Source organism: Pseudonaja textilis, chromosome 1, assembly GCF_049901715.1.
Source record: "Pseudonaja textilis isolate UNSWEBS1 chromosome 1, rPseTex1.2, whole genome shotgun sequence".
NCBI lineage: Eukaryota > Metazoa > Chordata > Lepidosauria > Squamata > Elapidae > Pseudonaja > Pseudonaja textilis.
The window spans coordinates 105115543-105135375 of NC_141990.1; the positions used below are offsets into that span (position 1 = coordinate 105115543).

The 19833-nt window shown below is 35.6% G+C and overlaps 1 protein-coding gene and 1 long non-coding RNA gene across 4 annotated transcripts in view; one reads left to right on the forward strand and one right to left on the reverse strand.

Moving 5' to 3' along the window:
- Positions 1–12883: 12883 nt before the first annotated feature.
- Positions 12884–18921, reverse strand: LOC148127744 (uncharacterized). The gene is made up of 3 exons (XR_015739681.1): positions 18697–18921; positions 14993–15074; positions 12884–14608 (listed from the first exon to the last, which is right to left on the reverse strand). It is a non-coding gene; the product is annotated as an uncharacterized LOC148127744 (long non-coding RNA).
- A 10-nt stretch (positions 18922–18931) lies between these two features.
- FBXL4 (F-box and leucine rich repeat protein 4) overlaps positions 18932–19833 on the forward strand; it is a 62003-nt gene continuing 61101 nt past the window's right edge. The window contains exon 1 of one of the 3 annotated variants that reach the window (XM_026726685.2): positions 18932–19182. The gene's annotated coding sequence lies outside the window, so the exon portion shown is untranslated. Of the gene's footprint in view, positions 19344–19833 lie in introns of all 3 variants that reach the window. The other 2 variants (XM_087913842.1, XM_087913838.1) reach the window with 2 other exon arrangements.

The following is a 19833-nucleotide window of genomic DNA, read 5'->3' on the forward strand; positions in this document are numbered from 1 at the left end:
ATTTCTTGTAAAAGTTTTCCCCGCCAGTTGTGTCTGACTTTGCTCATCTCCATTTTCCAGCTGATGGAGCCAGCATTGTCCAAAGATGTTTCTGTGGTCATGTGACTAGCATGACTATATACTGAGGAGCATAGAACGCTATTATCTTCCCAGTAAAGTGGTACCTATTTACCTACTCGCATTTGCATGCCTTTGGACTGCTAGTTGGCAGGAGTTGGGGCAAGAGTGGGAACTCACCCCATTATGTGGTCTCAAACTGTCAACCTTCTGGTCAACAAGCCCAGCATCATACCTGCTGGCATCACTTATAATTTTGTAATATTGTAAGTTCAAGGGTTCTGTGGAATCTGTATCATTTAATGACATACATGTCACACATATTTTCTTGATACAGAATATATATTTGATGTACTTTATTTTCTTTTCAGAAATAAATAAATGATTTTGACAGTGTATACAAAAAATGGCAATAACAGTTCTCAAATACATATGAACATATTACTAGATATTTTGTTCAGCTAAGTACAAACATTTTATTATAAGTCCAGCGCTGGAATTTTTATCTGTACTTTCTTTGTGGACTTCAAACTTCTCAAAAGAATGTTTTTTTCATAATGAAAAATAACCAAAAGGGCGTTCATTCATTAAAATATGAGAAGCATCTGAAAGGCTGAAAGATGTAGGAGTAAGGCCCTGTTGTTCTGTTTTGCTCTTTGAAACATCCTATTTAACCCATTTTCCTGCTGAGTTGAAGAGACGTATGTTTGGAAAATGTGGGGTCATATTTTGAAGGCTTAACAGATGTTAAAAGATTCACTGACAACATTAGAGGAATGTGTGTAGGTTATTACACACCAAGCAACCACAAAAATTAAGCTTGCATTTTAATAATTTCATATGTCAGACGTTGCTTGGCACAGACCCATTTGGGGTTGATTTCATAATGTGAAATATTGGGAGACAAGATACAAGACAGATCTGATGGCAGAAAGATTTTGAACATATTAAATCAATGGCGACAAGAACCAAGCAACTATTGAACAATCCATTCTCTTCTTTTCAAGCAAATGTGAAAGCCCAGTTGCATCATGAAAACTTTGGAGAAGATCATTTTATATTAATTGATTTTATTGCAAAAGTATATCCAAAGAAGAATTGCGTTTCCTGAACATTGTCGTCTACATAATTTTATATTAACTGCTAAAATCTTGGTGTTGCAGTGAAGAAACATAGTGTCATGCCATAGAATTTAATGACCAGCAATCTTTATTGATACTGTTTACATCAGAGTAAACATGTCCCCCACCAAAAAATTTGGTTTGTAGTAAATATATTTTAGAGAATACAACCTAAATTATCATTGTTTGATTAAGCCCAGGGGTGTCAAACTGGTGGCCTGCAGGCTGGATGCGTCACGTACAGGCCACACCCACCCCAGCTCCGTGAAGGAAAATATCATCATGATACATCATGTGATGGCAATGTGACATGGCAAGTTTGACACATGTGATTTAGCCAATCCCTGTGGGATGAAGCAATGTGAAGCAAAGCACAAAAACTAATAGGCCAATAAATGAATAAAATGAAGGAAAGAGATAAGAGAAGGGAAATACTACTTTACTACAAATTTGTTCACCGTCATCAGACTTGTCCATCTTTTTATCCTTCCAAAGTGGCTTTGCTACTACTATGTTCAAACCCTAATTCACATCTTTCTGAGAATTTCAATTCTAGTGCTTGTTCTTGTACTTGCCAATTCTTCTTCTCTCTACCACATTGCAAGAGCTGCATGGGTATTATACACATGCATCATGTTTTATATTATTGTATATAGAGAAGTTTCTTTTATATAATGAATCCTTAATATAATAAATAATAATAAATTATTTGTTTGTGTGCTGGTTGGATCGCTACAAACTCTGACAGTTTCTCCTGACACAAACAATTTCTATTTCTCTAAGAAGCATATTCCTATTCAAAGTCATTTCCACAAATACTTACTTCACATAAAGACCCCATGTTTTTTTCTATTATAATTTTAAAATCTCCAATCCATTTCTCCATATTCTAAAACAGATCGTCTACTTGCTCTACTTCCTTGTGATTTAGGTATAATTTGCAATAATTTGCTCTATCTTTTCTATGACATACAACTTTCTTGGTCTTGAATATATTAATTTTCAGATTATTCAGATAATCTAACATTTCTTTCAAATCATAGAGATTCTAAACTAATAATATGGCATTAAATACATTAAATAACCAAGAGGCCAAAATGCTTTTTTGCCTTACTCCTTGCTCAAGGTTGAACCATTTGACAAACTTTCCACTTATTCTCACCAATGCTTTATTTTTTTATTATTGGTCTCATTACCTTCAAAAATTAACTTTCAATACTGTATTCACACAAACATTCCATAATTTAAGCTTCATGAATATTCTATTTAACATTCTATGAATGGGATAAAACTGTGGTTTTTACATGCATAGTCTATTTCTTTCCAACTAAAAAACACAAATCTAGTTCTGCAAACCTCCTTCCTTGTACATATTCACAGTATGCTTAACCAAATTTTGTTCATTTCTCATACCCCTTTGTTCAGAATTGTGCCACATACCTCCCCAAGATTTTAACAAACACAACCCTTTGTAATATTTGCTCCTTTTGTATAGGAGAACAATTCCTGCATTATTCCAACCATAAAGCAGAGATTAAGTCTTTACATTCAGATTAAACAAGTGGCACAAGTTCTTTCAGGAAACTGATCGAGTAGTTGATAAATTATACGTCATCAAATCAGGGTCAGCTCTTAGCAACCACAAAGATTGGTTTTCTTCAGGACAATTTGTCTCTAATCTTGTTGTTTGGATCTTACAACGCCATTGGCATCGCCATTGTACTGTAACTGTATCCATCAACATTTTAGGTATGATAATCTGACTGAAATCATTTGTGCCTCAGTGAACTCTGGGTTGATCTGTTTAATGATCCATTTGCTTATTTTCTTGGCTAACTATGGTATTCTCAGAAGTTTTCCAACATCAAAGTACAAAAGTATCAACATTATTTCAAATCTACTTCCTCAGAGTCCAACTTTCCTAAGCCATAAAGGCCAACTACATTTTCCTTTTTAATATTTCTAGGGTTTGTTTTCTCTCATTTTAAGTGGCACATTTTGCTTCTGTGTTTTGGATTTTTTCATAATATGTCCATAAAAGCATCTGCTGTTAAAATATTTTATTCTATTTTGTATTAACATGTGTAATCTGTGTGTTCTCTTTTAAATAATCTTTAGTTTTCTCTAGTTCCATCTAGTTCCATCTAGTGCCCAGCTTTTTAACATGTTATGTTTCCAGCAAATAAAAACAATCACAGCTTCCAGTGGGAAATATTATCCTATTTAATTACAAATTCTCATTTCAAAACCATCTGGACCCTTAGTCCATTTTTAACTTTAACCCAATTACAAATATTTCTGTTTCTGAAAGCTGCTCACAAGTAGCTACCATAGAAAGTACACATTGGTTATCTCATCTTCTCTCCTTGTTCCAGAGAGACTTTTCTGGTCTCTGCCATAGATGCTATCCTATTCAAACAGGGATGTCTAGTTTGCCAGGAATCTTCACTGAAGTGACATAACAAACAAACATCTATGGCGTAATACTTTTCTATGGAGCTTTCATCTCATTTTTCCTGGTGTCCACCTTCCTTTCATTCTACTGCGAGATTAAGTAAACATCTAATACTTTTTCATATATACTTGTGTATTCTACTTTCAGTCTATTCTTTCTATTCTTCTCCCATGCCCATTTTTATTCCAGATTCATCCTTCTCACTACTAAATCATGGTCCATTCCATTCTTTTATGAGGCCAGGCCCTCCAGGCCCTGAAGATATTAAAGTATATGAATCAGAGGTGGTATTCAGCAGGTTCTGACCAGTTCTGGAGAACCGGTAGCAGAAACTTTGAGTAGTTTGGACAACTGGTAAATACCACCTCTGACTGGAGATTTTACAGTATCCTTCCCCTGCCCACAGAACAGGTAGTAAAAAAAAAAAAGAGTCCTACCACTGGAATGTATATACCTCAAAATGCCATTTGGAATTTGAACCATCAGAACCTCTATCAGAACCTCCATTTGCTCACTCCAATTAGGCTTCACTTTTCTGGGAATATAATTTTTTTGCATGTTACAACTATAACCATGCAGTATGTAAATTGGGTGCTAAAGAATTAGGGTTTAATTGTATGTGCTGTATTATGCAACATCTTCATATTCCCATGGCTAATATTGGTCCTGCATACCTTTGAATGCATGAAGATTTCTGCATTCCCAAATAACTCAAGATGATGAGTTTCATCTATTCCTTTTAAAAGACAGAGAACAACACAGAATTATTATTACAGCCTCTTTAAACAGGCTGATAGAAAGCAATTATCACATCATTGTTTCAGGTACTATGGCTAATCTGCTAAAGTATTTTGCGTAGTACCTTATTATTACAGTATTGGCTTACTTGTTCACTAACAAAATGATCCTGAGCTTTTTCAGATGGCTTTGTATGAAAACCTTGCTTACTTTGAGGCTCTTTATCCTTACTTCTATAGTTTGAGAATTGAGAGGCACAGCCAGTTCTGTTTTGTCGCATAATTTCATAAACGCCAAATTGGATGAGACATTTAAAATATATATCTGTCAAATCTGAACTATTAATGTTTTTTTTTCACCATCTTCTCCTGATGTTGGGTTTGACAAGCCAAAGATTTAAATGAAAAATAGACTTGGCATTGATGAAGAGTTAGAAAAGACAAGTAAAAAATAATAATAAAAAATGGAGAGCACCAGAAAGAGGCTTAAGGGAGAAATATAAGATTAAGTCGATTCCTTTGACACTGGTTAACTGTAAGAAAACGAGTAATGATAACACATTTTCCCATCCTTTATTGGCATTGATTTTTACTTCCCCTGTGGTTGCTTTCTATAAATCCTTCAAATTTTCCTATGACTTTTGGCTAGAGTATTGTAAGCTGACAGATTTCTTCCCAGGTGCAGTTGAGGTATGATCATTTGATCAGAAAAATAGTGCATGGATTATTTATATGGTTTTTACGATTTGATTAGAAAAAGGACAAATAGGTAATTGTAAACAAAAGACTCCCTTGAGTTCAGTTCAAATCCTGGTGACTATCTTTCTTTAAAAGAGTAGACACTTGCTATTTTCTTTGACTTCCTAGTTTGTACTAGAAGCCAGGAATTTGCTGGTGGACTCTCATACTTTTTCAAGATCAGCTAATCATTGCTACTGGACAACTGTATGATATGATACAAATAGCAGTCAAAATAAGGTTAGCTTCTAATCAAATTGGGATCCAATCTGAGTCCTACATTTGTACTTTGGGGAGCAGAATGGCAAAAAAAGTGAAGGTTCTCCCTTGTTTCAGTCAGCATGGTCTCAAAGTCTGCAATTAAGAGAAGCATCCTGTTTTGTACTTTATAAGTAGGATGCGTGAATACTACCCATAAAGGATTCTACCCATAAAGAGCTCTGGTGGAGCAGTAGTTATAGTGCAGTATTGCAGGCTAACTCTGCCGACTTCCAGCAGTTCGATCCTCACCAGCTCAAGGTTGTCTCAGCCTTCCAGCCTTCTGAGATCGGTAAAATGAGGGCCCAGATTTTGGGGGGCAATATGCTGATTCTGTAAACCACTTAGAGAGGGCTGTAAAGCACTATGAAGCAATATATATATATAAGTTTAAGTGTCATTGCTATTGCTGTTGAATACTTCTTTCCCTGTGTTTTGGAAGTATTGTCAAGCTTATTTTCTTACTAGAGGTTATGGAAATATAAGTTGACTATACCCATCCTATTGGTATACATTGAACTTTGCTCTGATTAAAAGCAAAATTAAAGCAAGGCCAAAAATAGAAGAGATAAATTGTTGCCTGTTCTTTGCTTAATGCTTTTTCTCACAGCTGTGAAAGGAATTATCACCACCACCTTGTTTGTCCCAATTAAGCAGTTCTCCTGGTTTCTTTCAGGTATTTTCACACTTACATTTACACGCAGGAATAAAGGGTTATCAGAGTTGATGAACACTCATTCTATCCAAAGGAGTCCCAACTCAATAACACGTTTAGAAATTACAGGTGACAGGGAACTGCTAACACACAGCTTTCATTCCTCCTGCCTTGCACGACCAAAGATTATAGGAAGATCTAATTGTTGCTTATTCATTTGTTTGAATTCAAGCAAACTATAGCAACAGTAGCTAATTGAATCCCATTCAGAGGAGAGATGCATACCCAGTGGTAACTCAGTATAAACAAAGAACTATCATCTATTACCACTGTAGGTGTAAAGAGACAAGGAGCTATTGCTGCTAATTAGCTTGGCATTTCTGTGTTCACAACATCAGAAGCAAATTGAAAATGAAAATTTATTTGGAGCCCAAGCACCACCACTTCCTGCAGCTCCATCTGCTGCATGCCCTCTGGATTACCCAGAATGGTTGGCTGCCAGATTGAAGGACACCATTTGATAGTAGGCCAAGTTGAAAGGTCTCCTGGCGGTAAAACAATGACCATCCTTTTACAAGTGGATCATTGTTGCTGAACAATAAAGCTTTCTGGCTTATTTGAATGTCAACAATTCAGAAAAGTTGATGTTTTGGAGCCATCAAATAAAATGTTTTTTGTGAAACAGTTTATTATTTCAGTGGTAATTATTTGAATCATTCATGGCAAAGGATGTTTACTAATGAGGGCTTGGCGGCCGCAAATTCCAGGGAGACTGAATGCTCTTTGTGCTGACAAAAAGGCCCAAATCACAAGAGAGGAACTGACTGGACAAATCATTCATCTATGCAAATGCCAGCTAAAATGGTCAGATGCATTTATTACCCTCCTCATTATAGTAAACAAGGGAGGAATCGTGACTGGCAGTTATCAACTTGCCCTGAAGTATGATTTGCTCTCCTACTACTATTTAAATGAGAGGGAAAAAGGCACTGCCACTGGGGACTTTGTTGGTGTATAAAAGAGTAAATGTCACATAGCCCAGTGCTTAAAGGCTCTTGATTGACAAATGTTTTATTTGACATATCAAACAATGATGGTTTTCATATCAAATAGCCCACATTTGTGAAGTAAAAATTAACCCTTAAAAGACTAGTGTAAGACTAAAGCAGGCTCAAGGAAGCAGTCACAGCTCGAAATACAGATAAGCAATTGGGTTCCTAAGGAACTAAAAATACATTCTGCAGCAGGTAACAAGAATGGCAAAATGTTTGATCACAGCACAGACACGGAGACAATCACATAAAGTAGAGTGTAAAAAGAAGTTCTTACCACTGGCTTCAAATGACCTACTTGCATTCTGTAGCCTTTTTACTGGTGGGAGAAGGGCCTAGCAAAGAATTAGTCAAAAGTACTCATCAAAACAACTGTGTCAGTTTGGGACTGCCATCCCAAGATGAAATGGCTTTTTTGGGCAAGGAGAGGGCTCTTGCATATGCTATTATGGAGCCATGGTGGCACAGTGGTTAGAGTGCAGTACTGCAAGCTATTCCCACTAGGCTCAAGGTTGACTCAGCCTTCCATCCTTCCGAAGTGGGTAAAATGAGGACCTAGATTGTTGGGGGTGATATGTTGACTCTGTAAACCACTTTGAGAAGCTGTAAAACACTGTAAGGCGGTATATAAGTCTAAGTGCTATTGCTATTAAAGGTCTTGTCAATATAGGTAGTCTTCGACTTACAACAGTTGTTAGTAACTGTTCAAAGTTACAACAGCGCTGAAAAAATGACTTATGACCATTTTTCATAATTATGACCAATGCAGCATCTCCATGGTCACATGATCACAATTCAGAGGCTTAGCAACTGGTTCATATTTTGTAACCTTCTGACAAGCAAAGTCAGCAGGGAAGCCAGATTCACTTAACAATTGGGTTACTAATTTAACAACCACAGTGATTCACTTAAAAACTGTGGTGAGAACAATTGTAAAAAAACTCACTTAATAAATGTCTCACTTAGCAAAGGAAACGTTGGGCCCCACTGTGGTCGTAAGTTGAGGACTACCTGTACTCTAGAGTCGAGTTGAGTCTTTTAGGCTTGACTGAAAAGATCTTTTTGAAATAACACAAGATTCCAGCAACACAGGAGTCACCAATACCAAGCTCTGGTTTATCTTGTAAGGACTGATTTCCTCAACATTAGTAAGAGTCATTTCTGAAAAGGACTCAAGAAGAACTAAAAGCCCTGGATAGGAAGATCAGAAAAATAATGACAATGAATCATGCCCTTAATCCTTGCAGTGACATTGACAGACTCTTCTTCTTCTTCCTAGCATATTCAAGCAGGTACAGGGTCCACTTTTTGGATCATCGAGCACCATTTTGCACAATCAGCTGTGTCTCTAGGGTGCAGACCCCTGGCTTGCATATCTTTGTTGCAGTGGTGGCATTCTATTTTTTTTGCTACCGGTTCAGTGGGCGTGGCTTGGTGGGCGTGGCAGGGAAAGGGTACTGTAAAATCTCCACTCAGAGGTGGTATTTGCCAATTCTCTGAACTATTCAAAATGTTCACTACCAGTTCTCCAGGACTGGTCAGAACTTGCTGAATACCACCTCTGTTTGTTGATGGTATCTTGCACCTCTGTTTTGGACACCTGCAAGGTCGCCGGCCATTGATTTCTAGTTGGTAGGCTGTCTTAGCCACAGCAGAAGGTGCTGTTCTCTGGACATGTCCATACCAGTGGAGTTAGCCTTCTCTCATCTTCCGAAAAGTTAAAAAAAAATAGGATGGTGATTTCCTGAGGAAACATGCAGACCCCTGAATCTGTGTGGTTCTGCTTCCAAAAAGATCTTTCAGCCATCAGGCTGCAGTACTTTACCTCCTTTATCAATGGATCTCTTGCTTAGGCTACAAACCTGTCTGAATAAACTATAAATGGTTGAAAGAAGCCACTTTACTTCAAGGCCTCCTTGGTGATTGGTGATAATGTGAATTTTATTCTAGAATACTTGGAAGAAAGAGAAGATAGCCAATCTGTCCCATCTCTTCCACTAATGTCCTCAATTAATGTAATATACTGCTGCTGGTGCCATTGTAGCTCTTGGGCCTCTTATCGGGAGAGATTTCCCACCCGCCCCAACCATGCTTACTTTGTAAGATAAGATTCTGAAATACTTTAGTACATACAAAATGGCTAACACAAATCTATCCTTTCATTTCTTCAATTGAAGAAGAGGCCAAACATCGGAATCACCATGAAGCCAATGCAGTTGCATTAACTCTTCCATCAAAAATATTTCATTCAATGGTTAATATCCCCGAAGTCAATATTTCTTTTTATCAAAACTATTTAACTAGGAAGAAATGCTATGAAACTGATGATGTGCCCTCATTAAACATCAAAGAAGCCATGGACAACCCTCCCTACACATACCCTTTGACACATCTGCATAGTGCTTTCATATTACAATAAATGTATCCGGGTCATAGATTGTACTTTTGAGATCTGCATACTTTATGGATCTTCATTTACCCTAATGCCTCCTTATTTTGTATCTTCATTCATGTTTGGAACATTGCTGTCATGCCACCTTCTATAAGATCTTTTTATACAATTATTGTACATTGTACAAGAAATTCTTGCTTTAGGTAGGAAACACGGTAATTTAACCATCTCTAAAGGGAGACAATTTTGCAGCTTCTTTTGCCCCCTGTTTTTTGGGAAGAGGGCCTTTTCTTACTTTGGATTTGTCTTTTCATTCCTTAGGGGCAAGTCATAGAAATGGAGGTTTCCCCAATTGACTGGTGAGGAGGCAGGATCTTACATCAAGTTGGCAGCTGTGATACAGTCTAAATTTATAGACCCTCCCTAATTTCTATAATGCAACTTTTGAATTGTAAGTTCTTCTTCAATTAAAGAGACATTTTCTTCTGATACAGACAAGTGTTTGGTGATTTTCATTATTTCTGATATTATAAAATTTAGAAACATCTGACAACTTCGCTGATTTTTGCCTCACAAAACATGGAGAACCAAAAAGATTAAATTATTTAAATAGACAGAAATAACTTTTCTTTTTGAAAAAGTGAATAGAAAGGTCCTCTTGTGTGCGAAAACTCTTGTGTTTACATATCTAAAAAAATCCTTGAAGGAAATTACCAGAGCACAAGATGGCTACTTTAAAGGAAATATTTGACTTATGGACCTGTGAAATGTTTGAACTTTTAAACTCTTTATTGGAACCAGAATTATTACTGAAAATGAACATATCTCTCTGGAGACAGAGAGTGGGTCCCTCTGAGTTGAATTCATTGGATTTACAAATGCAACTGGATGATAATTTAAAAATTGGAAAAAAAAACTGGATTACCCTTTTAAACTGAAATGTAAGAGATTTATTGGAGTTACTTCATTGAAACTACAAGTGGACTTAAAATATGATAAAAACCAGAAAACAGGAAAAGGTAGTGGAAAAAAAACTGAAGAATGAGAAAGGAAGGAAAGAAGGAAGGAAAGAAGGAAGGAAGATGTAGAAAGATTCAGTTAAGAATGAGCACTTAAGGATAAAGAATCATCAGAATATTACAAGAGCTGGGAATGTTGGTATAATTGGATAGAACAAAGATAGATAATATAATAGTAAACATTATTAAACTGTAAAGAAGGTAGTAACTATATACTTGCATTAAGATTTAATTGTAAATATTACACCAAAAATGATAACAAATAAGGAACCACAAACTGTCGATAATGGAATTGCCTTTTATTCATTTTTTTTGTTTTCTCGATTTTTCTATGTTGTGTATGTGTTTGTTCATTTAATTGCATGTTCAATAAAGTTTGTTAAAAAAAAAAGAATGTGGTATGGTGACAATATATATATATTAATCTTTCCGACCCAATACTTTTGGATTGCTGAACTTCAGTTTCATAGTCTCATGTGAAAACACATCTGAAGACAATTAGGTCAGGTTAGGTACGGTGGATGTATAATATTTTTATATTAATCTGCTAAGGGTTGATCCCTTGCTTGTGCCTGTTTTATGGTTTTTGTGCATGTGATGGGTGCAAGATCTCTAATAACGCTCTAATTTATATTCTATACCTCAAAATAGTTGAAATGTCTGAGTTTCCTGAATACTTCTATATTTTTGAACAGATGTGATTATAAAAGTTGTTAGATGGGCATGGACACAAATGAGTAGAAAAAGTATTACCAAGGAGATCATTTTCAATTTGGCCAATTACAAAATAAACATTTTATTACAAATAATCAGCTATAAAAAGCTGACTTTTTACACTAAAGCTCTTTAGAAAAGGGCAGAAAGAGTGCCCTTTCCTTATTTTTCACTTAATGTTATATCCTATGGGATCCTATGTATTCTTTACAGTTTTTTGAATAAATTTGTGTATTTTTTTTACCCAAGCTGAATGGCAAATTAGCTTAATTGGAATGAGGCAACATGAATATTATTTAACAACTGCTATCCCATTAGTTTATTTTTCCCAGTAAAATAGAGAACTAGTTAAGCAGTTGTTTTTGTGTGCATATGATTCAGCACACCTTTGTTATTTTGTGACTATAATTTAATGCTTTTCCTTTCAGTTGCTGCATGGTTGCCAATTCATATCAGTTTGGATTTACCAAGGCAAGAACTGTGTGTTTTACGCAAAAGGAGACCAGTGATTAGTATGTAAGAAACTGCACCATCTAAACAGGCAGAAAGAATTTCTTTTTTAAAAAACCAATATTTTAATACTATGTTTTTTTAAAAAAGAAAATCTTTCCGCCTGTTTAGATGCTGGTTTTTTTATTGTTTATTAAATTAAAAACAACTTACAACAATAAAAAACTGAAACAAACTAAAATATAAAAAGTAGAAAGTGCAGAAAAGAAAGAAAAATAGGAATTTAACGAAGAATTCTATATTGTATTAGTACTATAATACTATATAATACATAAATAATAATATATCTATTTTAACTTTCATCAAATAAACCAAATTTATATTCTTTCCTTTTACTTTTAACAATCTTGATCTTTAGGCCCTTCAAATAATGTTGTAGAACTTGATTTCTTTTCATTTTAATTTGTCCCTTCACATAATTTCCTCAAAGTTTAACTAGCCTCTCTAACAAATCAAATAAAGGAAAATTATGCAGCTCATTCCCCTGGAATATAACTTTTATTTATTTAGACAGTTTCTTTTGTATGTCTGGTGTAGCATTTCTTTTCCAACCTCTTCTGTAGCCTGTCATTTTTAAATCCAGTTCAGTTCAATTTTGTCCATTAAAACTTGTTCCTCTTACACTCCATCTTTTAAACACAATCTACTATAGAAGAAGACAGTTTTAAAATTAACATCTAGATCCATTGTTCAAAAATATCTTCCAATATGTCCAATGTTAAAATATTTTGCTCCATTCTGTAAAAGTAAGTCACATTTAAGTGTTCTTTTCCTTTAATGACAATCTTAATTCATTCTAGTTCCATTCAATGCCCAACCTTCAAAATCCCATCCTATCATGTTAAAAAAAAACAAGTAAAAGCAAAAGCAATTTCCCATGGGAGGGATCCTTATAATTAATTCCAAAATATTATTTCAAATCCAATTAGACACCTGGTTTGTTTGTAACTTTCCAAAGTAAAAGTTCTAATCAGCCTTTTGCTGTTTTTCAAATGGTTTTTTAATCCTTAAACTTGTATTTAAAATTTCCTTCACTAAGCATTAAAGGAAACATAACTTGATGCTTTCAGATTTTTCAATAAAAGCTTCCTAATATCCAAAACACTGTCAATAAGCAATTTCCAAAAGTGATTCGTAAAGGAAACAGTGTCCTTTTGAAAATATCAAGCATAGTTTGAGCAAGATGGTTATTAACCATCTGAACTCTAACCCTGTTGGACACTGTAGTCTTCTTGCAAGGAGCAACTGTGTGGAGCACTTCTGGGCAATCTCAAATCCTCTCCTTACCCAAAGAGTAACAAATTAAAGAATTACAAAGAGTTAATTAATTAAAAAATAATCACTTCCATCTTAATTTTATCATTGAAAGTATCTATGGTTTGGCTGATCCAAGGATATTGATATCAGACGTTATTTTTCTAAACTATTCCAGAAACAACATCCAAATTTACATAGTCATTTATTTCTTCTTCATGCTGATTGTACATTAATTCCTAGGATGAATAATTGAGGCATCAGACTCAACATTTCAAAAATAAAAACAAAAAAGCCATATCACTTTAAGTCTTATTTAGAACTAAAAGTAACAAGTTCTAAGTCATGAGTTAATCAAGGAATCTATACATAGGTCTTCATTAGCATACCAGGAATCAATCCACAAATGATAATATCACTAAACATGCAATCTTAATACTGCTTAATTCAGTCATGCTTAAAACATTTTAAACACACCAGTATCTTTCTTGATTTATGGAAATTATAATTTTATAGATAAATTAACACAATCAACAACTTCAAGGAAAACATCCAGTACTATTTTTTGAAATTTGTTTAATTTTTCTTAATATTTATAGGATATGTTTGGATAAGTAAAATGTGAAAAGGATATTGAATCAATGTTCTGCCAGGGTATGACAAAGTCTAGTTACACAGAGAGAAAAAAAATGGAAGATTTTCTTTTCAGTGATGGGAAACATATTTTAGGAAAATTAGGGAATAAATCTAAGTGTAAAAAAACTTATAAAGAAAAATCAACCTCAAACTTTCCTTACAAAAGGCAGAATAGCAATATAAATATTGCAGTATAAAATATTACAAAAATCAAGTAGTGATTTTTTTCTAACTGATTTATAATCTGAAAACTTGACATCTTGTTATAAGCACAGGAAAAAGGGAAATTATCCTTTGTTAGTAATAAATTGGCAATTATTTGGCTATTGTTATAACCACCAACTTTACTAGTGCTCAAGAACTTTAGTCATTACATGATTTACACTCTATTTTGTAATTACAAATACTGAAGGACTTCATATATATTTTTTCTTGTTTCAACATGGTTCTTTTTAGAGACTATATTGCCAAAAATTGTATTTTATGCAAAAAGTTATATTTTATTTATTTTATTAATAACTAGACTTTGTCACAGAGGTTGAGATTTTAAAGATAAGCTTGCAGAATGGTCTCCTATGCAGAAACTACCCAATTCTGCTAAAATGGTAACTTCTCCTTTGAACTGATTTTGACTTCTTGTGATGTCTATATAACTTTCTCAGCAGCATCACAGAATTAAGCAGGGGCAAAAGGGTTTAGGATGAATCATAACCAGGATACCCTGGAGCTACATGATGGACTGGGAAGTCAGAAAATATTCTGGATGGGGTAGTGAAACAAGAAATCAAATTTCTATGATTACAAAAAAGACAGTATCTATATTTGTTGCTGCCTGGAAATCCCGTATAAACTTGTAACTTGGAGAAAGAGGTAAATTTATAACCGGACTAATAACAGCTGTAAAAACATTTGGAAAGAGCTTCTTTTTCTTTTAATTTTCCCTCTTCCTTGCATTTTCTGCTTTCTTTCCGATGTCTTTCTTCTTTTTTCATCTTTCTTCTTAGTATTAGCTTTTTAAAATAAAATAATTAAAATGAATTTGATCAAATCATTGTTTAAAACATTTGCATTCATTTTTATTATACTCAACCTGTTTTGCATTTGTTTATATACGAAAGATTGGGTATCAATATTTTAGAAAGATGAATGAATAGGGCTGTTATTAAGGTGAAAAATCATTTATGTTAGAAAGAAAAAGCATATTGCTTTTCTACCTGACAGATTATAATATATCTACTATAACCTGATTCTTGCATGTAATGCTTATGGCCTTCTAAGAGAACAGAGCCATGCCAGATCAATTGAACATAAGGTCACCGAGAACATGTGGGTGGATGCCACCTCCAAAGGTTCAGGGTCATTTTTACTTACACACTGTTTGACTGTACACCTACCTTCAGGAAGATTTCACAGCTTAGCAGTCTACTATTGATAGATAAAATACCACATGGATTTCAGGAGGGTGGGACTCTGAAACTTACGGAAAATCCAATTTAAATTTATGATCTGTTTTAACCATTTCCAGAATGACAGACACAGAGACAACATTGTTACATATTTTGTTAGCTAATTCACTAACTAGAATTGGAGGCATGAAATATTAAAAAAACTCTTATTATCTAATTATCATTGTAAACAATTATGCCCTGCAATAATTGAAGAGGCAAGCTATCCTATGTATGGGTATATTATAAACCAGCATCAAGATCTGATTAATTGTACCTATAACTATTATACATATAGCCATGCTCAAGTGGCAAAATCATTAGAAATGATGACTAAAATATGGCTTTTAAAAAACCTATATCATTTTAGCCAATTCAAACTACCTTATGCTTTGTGGCAATTGATTACATGGTGAAAATGTTACATTAAAACACATCTAATTCTTCCTTTTTGCATGTTTAAAAAGAGTTCTAACAAGATGTGGTAATTTCTACATATATATTAGATTTGTATTATCAGATCAGAAGTTGCCTGAACTATGAAATGGACAGCAAACAAACAAACAATCAGTGAAGAATGCTATACTACTAAAACATGGAATGATTCATCATCAAAAACATCAAAAAAGCACAACAAAGAATGTTCTTTCTGCACCGACTCAAAAAGTTCAAACTGCCCAAGGAGCTGCTGATACAGTTCTACAGAGGAATTATTGAGTCTGTCATCTGCATCTCTATAACTGTCTGGTTTGGTTCTGTAGTCATTTTCGATTCTGAAAATCTGAGAACAAGCCAAGAATTCTCCAAGCCAGTTAATACTTTCCCCAGCTAAACAAAAGAGATGTGCAAAAATTCTATTCAATCAGTCAATCAATCAATCCCCTGCCCTATCCTAACCCAGGATTTGTCAGAGTTCCATGACAACCAGATGGAATTCCACAAAAGTAGATTTTTAAAAAAAAAAATCACTTGAATGCAGCCAGAGATATGTATAGCAATTTTTCAGTTGTAACTGTGGGAAGGAGGCCTTGTCAGATGACATTCAGTAGGTCAGGGATTGGAGGCCTTTGGCTCATGACAGCTCCTTGCTTTATAACTTGATCAAGGATTTGGGGGATTATTCTTTTTAGTTCACAAGCTTCGTGGTCTTTGAAATTTTACTCATGTGACCATGGAGATGCTGCAAGGGTCATATATATGAAAAATGGTCATCACTTTTTTCAGTGCCGTTGTAACTTCAGTCACTAAATAAACTGTGATGACTACCTCTATTTGGTTTCTCTTTCTTTGTGCACTGACCTTGGTCCAGAAATATGCAGTAAGCATTGTTTTGAACCTCCTTCATTTCTGACATTTTTCTTCCTATTATATCAGCTCCTATTAAAGCCAGAGACCAATTTAAACATCTTGGTGTTAATGCTTAAGGCCTTGTAGTTCGCTGTACTGTACTATCTGCCCCAGCACATATAAGTCATAACATAATCAATAGGACAATAGGACAGTAGCTTTGCTTCGTTTTCTCCCTTTGCACGCTGTTTCTTTTCATTTATGTGCATCCCCAGTTTTAGAGCTATCTTCTCTTCTTATTCTTCACAGATCATATTTAAGAAAGACTTGAAAGGGTACTTAATGAGGATTGGTGGAAGTGATTGTGAGCAGATATTGGGAAGGGCTGTAGGTAAAGTTAGAGTAGTTTTGTTGTTAGACTTAGTAGCAAAGATAGATGATAGAGCTATCAGATTATAGATGATTTCATAATTGTGAGTTTCTATTGTAAATATAAATCATTTTGCTGTTTGTTAGTTTGATAGCTTTTGTATGATTTTAACTGTTATTTTTTAATGTTGATGGTGGTTGACTAGTTATACTTTAATTGGTTTGAATATATGGTTTTAAGCACAAACATTTATACATATTTACATGACAGGGATAAATATAAATGTAAAAGCCTTGTTCATAATTATTTATGATTAGAGAATAAATGAAGAATATAACAATGTTGAGAAATTCTCTGTGTAGGACAGAGCATTTATTTGGCAGCGTCAGGAATGATCTGGGGTAAAAGGAAACTGTATAAGAAAAGAAGATATAAACACTGCTTGGAACAGAGTAAGAAGAATTATGTTGCAGGGTGCCAGAAAACTGTGCAGGATATGCTGATAGAAAGTGTGAAAATTGATGCTTGGAATGATAAAGTGAAAGTCTGTGGATGAGAAAATTGCATATAAGAGAATGATTGCTGCAAAAATGAGAAATGATATTGTATAATGTATATAAGGAGAAAGATAATTGCAAAAAAATAGTGAAAGAGAAGGAACAGTTCAGATTAAAAGGCAAAGAAAATGCAAAATGATCTTGATTGGAATAGATTGTTTTGAAAGTCAGGGAAGAGAGTTAAACATGAGGACTCTAACACAGTGAATGGAATTAAAAGTTATGAAATGATTTGTGGTGAAACTGAAATGAGGAAAATATGGAAGCGATATTTTAGAAATATGTATTGGAAGGATAATGATATATTAAGAACTGTAACAAATGGTCAAAATTCGGAATTAAGAATGAATTGTTACTGAACGTATGCAGAGTGAATACAAAAGACAGTGGCCAATATGAAAGTACATTGAGGTGGTTTGGTTACAGAGAAAATGAATAAGAACTGAATAAAACAAAATTATGCTTTATGAAAGAAGCATAATGGGTCAAGAGGAAGGAGCAGTCCAATAACATTGGTTAGATGGAGCTGAAGAAATCTTCAAAAAGAGCTGACAACTTCAAAAGACAGAAATACAGAAACAGTGTGTATATGGACATATCTATGGAGATTCTCAGTCATCCAGCTCATGGTTGTTCCAAAAGTGCTTTTTCAGAAGGCAACTGTGGACTTCGTTTTTCTATGGACATGGTTGAATAGAAACCCTAAAGTACTGGTGGTGTTAGCTGGGTTCGGCCCATTTCATTTTCTTGTTCTGAGCTCTTCCTTTCATTTCTTTGGCTTACTATTTCTTATTTCCGTATCCCTGCTCTGAAATAACATCCAAAAAGAAATAGTTAGTCCTCGATTTAGGACCACAAGGAAGCCCAAAATTCCTGTTAGGTGAGACATGTGTTAAGTGAGTTTTGCCCCATTTTATGACCTTTCTTGCCAGAATCTGGCTTCACCATTGATGTTGCTTGTGAAAAGATGATCATAATAGATGATCATATGACCTTGAAACACAGAAATAGTCATAAGTATAAACTAGTTCGAGGGTGTCAACCCTGATTGCATCATATCATGACATATCGGGATTATTTTTGTCCTTGCAAAGCCTAGGTGGGTGTGACCAGCACATGCTGTATCCGGTGTTTAACATTCCTGAACTAGTTGCCAAGTATCTGAATTTTGATCACATGATCATGGGGCTGTGGCAAAGGTCATGAGTGCAAAATCCCATCTTAAATTACTTTGTTCAGCGCCCTTGTCATTAAATGAACTGTTATCATCAAACCTGAACAAGCAAAAAGCCACCAAGGACCCAGATTGTTGGAGGGCAATATGCTGACTCTATAAACCCCTTAGAGAGGGCTGTAAAGCATTGCAAAGCGGTTTATAAATCTAAGTGCTATTGTATTCACCCCTTCTTTTAATTTTTTTTTCACCCCTTTTGCTTTACTTTTGGTAAAAGGTGTTCGACCTCCATTCGGGCATGCATTCGAGCTTTCATTGTAGCCGCTTGGTAAGTTGCCCAGGTCTCTTTTGCACGGGTTACCGCCTTTTGCCATTAAGGGACGCGGCTTGCCATCTACCCCGGTATCGCTCCACAGCAAGCCACTTTCTTTCCTTCCTTCCTCACTGCCCAGCTCTTCCTTTTTAACTACGCCACGCAGTCGGCGGCTTCTTCCTGTTGGAAGCTCCGCCTTCGACAAGCGCGGGGAGAGGGGGAAAGCTCCGCGCGAGCGAGAAGCTGTCTTGGCCTGGCCGAGGGAGGCCCGGGCTCTGAGTCTCGCTTGCCCACCCGCCTCGATTCCATGGCGCGTCCTCCAAATTGGCGGGGAGATGGGAGGGCGAGAAAGGCAGCAGGAAATGGTGTAGCTAGTACGCGGGAGTGATCGCCCGCTGCGCGCTGGTCGGTGACTGCAGTTTGTGAGCACCTCTCCGTGTATGTATGCGTGCGCGCGCTCTCAGCTCGTCTCTCCTTGTAAACAACGCCGCCCGGGCAGAGCCGTTTCCTGCAGCTCTTGCTTGAGGACCGCTTTATTGTTTTGAGCACCTGCCTGACTCGCATTGCCTGCAGTTGAAGTGGAGCAATGTGCTTGTCAGGTGTGTGAGGCAGCTCGCTTGCACCTTGAGAGTCCACTCCCCACCTTCCCCACCCCACCGCCGCCTTCAGTTACAACCTTCGGGTCACCGTCATTTCCAGATAAAATAGGTCCGTCATGGTGACATCACTTTCAAAAAGATCCCCCACTTCCTTTTTAGTAGATCATCCTGCATATTATTTTTTTTTTTAAAGGACAGGGCAAGTGTTGTTACTGTATATTACTTAAGGACATTTGAGCTCCCGATACTTCCTTGTGAGTTATCCGAGCGCTCTCTGATTATCTTACAAAAATAATTATTGAAGATATTTGAATGCTGTCTTAAGAAGTCAAGTGGGGAAACAAAATGATAGTGATTACAACATAAATCATCGCAAAATAATAATAAAAAACCTAGCCTAAAAGCAGACTTATTAAAAATACTTCAAAATGTTAAATGAAAGCAAGACTTCCTTATGACCAATTGTAGCTGGGAATCAATTGTAGCTGCA